Below are 4,817 nucleotides of genomic sequence, written 5' to 3' on the forward strand. Positions count from 1 at the left end.
TATATATATATATATTCAACAGGTTCTTTCTTTCATTAGTGAATCACATGCCTTGAACCTCATCAATAATAATTGAAATTATTCTTGATACTTATTGAGTACACGTTGTCTCAAACTTATACTACACTTTTGCACATTTTGTGCATATCCAGGCGTTAGTGGCAGCGGATCTCAGGAGTGAGCATTATCATTGCTAGAGAGAATTCAAGCTAGTGCTGCATGATCATCGCAGACCCTTGAAGTCTTCTTTCGTTATCTTGATGTTGTTGTTTATACACTCAGAGAATATTGTACTATTGATATATTTCTTGTATCCAGCTTTAGAGATCATGCTTATTTGCTACTGTTGAATGCTTATTCCGTTATTTATGCCTAGTCGGACAAATGTTATCTTGATACGTGTTTGCATATTATTGTGTGATTAGCTTGCCTAATTTTGGAGGTTAGGTGCTATCACGAACTTTGGTGGAATTTTTGGGTCATGACAGCGTCAAAACCTCGCTCTACCCCTCAAATCATGCAAATCTAAACCAAAAGGCAAACAATAAATTCAAACAATGCTATAGGAAGCGATCCCACTCCATAAAGCTTTGATCTTTGAAGAATTTCGAAAATGTTAACCCAGGCCAGCGTGCGCAAAATCCAAAAACAACACAAAATTCGATGATCCATAACTACCGAGTCACAATATATTATTAGTTACCAAAATCGAGTCCCAATTGATACTCGATCCTCAAAATACACTCTCTTAAATTGTAGTAAAAATATACAAAATTTCACTTTAAAATTATATATGTTAGGTGTAGAAATCCATATATATTATTGAAATATAATCACAAATAAGTAGAAATAACTTACCCTCTTGCCTTGTACAAAAATCTCCATGATAAATTGTCACTCTCCAAGTCTAGAGCTTAAAATATGAAAGAATGGTAAAACTCCCTGTAACGACCCGGTCGGTCATTTTGAGGGTTGTAGCCTCGTTCCCCCATTTACTGTTCAATTTGTGCTTTATAGCTGTTATGTGACTTGTCGGGGTAGTCAGTTTGGGTCCGTAGAGGTTTTGGAATGTTATGAGACACTTAGTCTCAAGGTTGGAAGCTTAAGTTGAAATGGTTGACCGGATGTTGACTTATGTGTAAACGACTCCGGAAAGGAATTTTAATGGTTCTGTTAGCTCCGTTGGGTGATTTTGGACTTGGGAGCGTGAGCGGACTGTGATTTGGAGGTCCGTAGTTGAATTAGGCTTGAAATAGCGAAAGTTAGAAATTTAGAAGTTTGACCGCGAATGGACTTTGTGGTTACCGGGCTCGGGTAGGTGTTCCAGGAGTTGGAGAAGGTCCGTGGTGTCATTTGTGACTTGTGTGCAAAATTTGGGGTAAACCAAACGTGATTTGATGGGTTTCGGAATCGTTTGTAAAATTTGGAATTCGTTAGTTTCAATAGGCTTGAATTGGGGTGTGATTCGTGTTTTTGATGTTGTTTGAGGTTATTTGGGGGCTCAACTAAGTTTGTATCGTGTTTCATGACTTGTTGGTATAATTGTTGAGGTCCCGGGGGCATTGGATTGAATTCGGATGGTTAATAGATAAAAAATGGGACTTGGTGCATGGCTGAAGCAGGGAGTTTGCTACTGTAATCGCACCTGCGAAGCTTTGATCGCAGTTGCAAGCTGAGGAGCGCAGATGCGGCCAGAATTGGGGAGGACTACGTCGAAGGTGCGAAGAGTTTTCTCCACCTGTGTGGTCGCAGGTACGGCGTGATGGGCGCAGAAGCGGAACTGGGCACAGGTGCGATGGGATTTCCACACCTGCGACTGCACAGATATAAGGGAAAGGATCATAGAAGCGGAGGCCCAGCTCCAGTCGTTCATCGCAAAAGTGCAGTTTTGGTCGCTTCTGCAACGCTGCAAATGCAGTTAAGTGTCCACAGAAATGGAAATGCTGGATGGAACATTTAAATTCAAGGGTTCGCGATTTTGCTTCATTTGAAACATTTCAAGCTCGGGATAGGGCTATTTTGAGGGGATTTTCGAGCGGTTTCTTGAGGTAAGTCACTTGTGCTCATTTTTATTCAATAATCTTGTTTCCCCATTGATTTTCCCACCAACTTTGTGTGTATTTAAGGTAGAATTTGGGAGTTTGAGGCTAGAGATTTGGTGAGTTTGATTTTGGGATTTGGATGGCGATTTGGTGTCGGATTTTTCTAAATTTTGTATGGTTCAACTCGTGGTTGAATAGGCTTTTGGGTTTTTTTGACTTTTATCGCATTTCAAGACATGGTCCAGAGTGCCGGCTTTTGAGTCGACTTTTGATTTTTGATTAATAACTTAGTATTTCCTTATGGAATTGATTCCTTTTGCCCGTGTTGATTGTATCACATTGTTTGTTGCTAGATTCGAGGCATTCGAAGGCCGTTTGCGAGGCAAAGGTGTGCTGGAGTAGAGATTTGCTCGAATTGACGTAAGTAACACTTCTAAACTTGGTCCTGAGGGTACAAAACCCCAAATTATTTGTTATATAATTGGTGTTGAGGTGACGCACATGCCAAGTGACCGGCGTGTGGGTGTGCACCGTAAGAACTATGACCTGGTCAATTCCATGGAACTGTATAGTGGATTTATCTTGTCAATATTCGTATTTTCATCATGTGATAGAGTAATTGAGAAGCCAATCATGCTAGAAATCATGATTAGGCTATATGCTTGTACTGTCGCGACCCATAGTGGTCATTTCTTGCTGTTGACTTATTGGTTACCTTGAAATTTCATACTCAGTCATATTTATTCGTTGCATATCATATCTCAATCTCTGGTGCTATTAATTAATACATCATATCATTATTGTTCGGCTAGTTTCACGACATTGTGAGCCCGTGAGAGAGAGAATGCAGAGATTTATGACTAGGTGAGGTCGAGGGCTTGATTGTGAGTGACATTTATGGGATCGGGCTGCACACCCCAGCATGTTTTATTAATTTATGCATGGATTTGTCTTATGATAGCGCTTGGGCTGAAGGAGCCCCTCTAGAGTCTGTACACACCCCCCAGTGAGCGCAGTTTGTTATATTGAGGGATGGATCTTCCCTGGACATAGATCTTGTCCGAATCATTTATATTTGAGGATGGATCTTCCCCTGGGCTGCATTGGCCTTATACAGTACTGAGTGACTAACTGTCAGTTGATATATATATATTTCTGGGATGGATCTTTCCTGGACTGGATTGGTCATATACAGTACTGAGTGATTGAGTATTCTGAGAGTGTGAGTACATGAGGCTTTCAGCGTGGTGCATCACATACAGCTTGTGCATTGGCAAGTAGATGTAGAGAGGTCATACTCCTCATATCATTCATAATTGATCTATTTTACTTGAACTGAGTTTAACTGTTGAACTTGAAAGCATGCCTACATTTCTATACTGTTATTTATATTGAACTGTACCTGCTGAGTTCACCACTACCTCTCAGTCCAAAGGTTAGATTTTTTATTATTGAGTTGGTTGTACTCATGCTACACCCTGCACCTCGTGTACGGATCCAAGTGCTTCCAGCCACGGCGGTTGCTAAGTTGTGGAGTCCGGATTTTCGGAGACTATCGAGGTACCTGCTTAGCATTCGCATACCTTGACTCTCCCTTCTTATCTTTCATTTTAAATTTCAGTTTTTATTTCCTAGACGATTTATTAGACTATGTCTTTATGCTCATGTACTCGGTGACTCCCCTATTTTAGGATAGATTTTGTACTGAGTTATGATTCCTTACTCTGTTTTTAAAGGGTTTTCCTTAATTTTAACCGCTTCCGTATCTTTCAAAGCTTTAGAGTGTTGGAAATGTCTGTGTAGTCGGCTTGCCTAATACCATGATAGGCTCCATCACCAAATGGTGGTTTTGGGTCGTGACACTCCCAAAATATAACTCTTATTAATTTTACCCAGGGGTACCCATTGCGATTGCGATACTGCTCCGCGATCGTGAATCACGAACTCTATGGTCCAAAATAAGCCCCGTAATCACTGATGGTAGGCCATAATCTCGTGTTTAGTCGCTCATTTCACTCTAATTTACTGCACTTTAGTTGAGTTTGAGCTTTAATCGCTAGTGTTTTGCACTTATTGTGTGTTTTATGCCTTGTAGGATTGATTCTGATCTATGTAGATGTTATGTAATGAATTCAAGCTATTCTAGAGCTTTGAATTCTGAGTAAAAGCCCAAGGATTATGTTGGGATCCTGTTGGGGGATCAACAGACGATAGTGAACTTTAAGAACGAAACGAAGAATCGATGAGGCATATTGCGCATTGTACAGTAAATGGCACATAACCTTTCGCTCAGAAATTCGTTTGGGCTCCATAATATATCGTTGGAAAGATATTTAATAGGGCTAAACCTTTCATATTTTATGTTTTTCCAAATTGCCAACTAATAACACCCAGATGCGCGATCGTGCACTAGGCGCGCACTGGATGCAGAACAAGTGGAAAATGCGCGGCCAAGTGCACGAGCACACTCCCAGGTGCGTAGCCGCGCATGTCCAAGTCCCTAAAAGTGTCCTATTTCACATAGTAGAAGGTTTTTTTGCTTGGGCCCGACCCGACTTGGTATATATACATGAAAAACGGTATTTTTGGGACTTTTGAGTCATCTTAGACCAAAAGAAACTAAGGAGGAGTGGGAGAAGCAAAAGCACAAAGATTTCATCTTTCAATCCTCAATCAAGAGAAGAGTTTGGATCGTTTTATGTTTTCCTTTGATTTAAACATTTTTGTGAGGAATTACTCCATATCTATGGAGTAGTTCTCCTTAGGGTTTGATGG

Source organism: Nicotiana attenuata, unplaced genomic scaffold (assembly GCF_001879085.1).
Source record: "Nicotiana attenuata strain UT unplaced genomic scaffold, NIATTr2, whole genome shotgun sequence".
In the NCBI taxonomy this organism is placed as follows: domain Eukaryota; kingdom Viridiplantae; phylum Streptophyta; class Magnoliopsida; order Solanales; family Solanaceae; genus Nicotiana; species Nicotiana attenuata.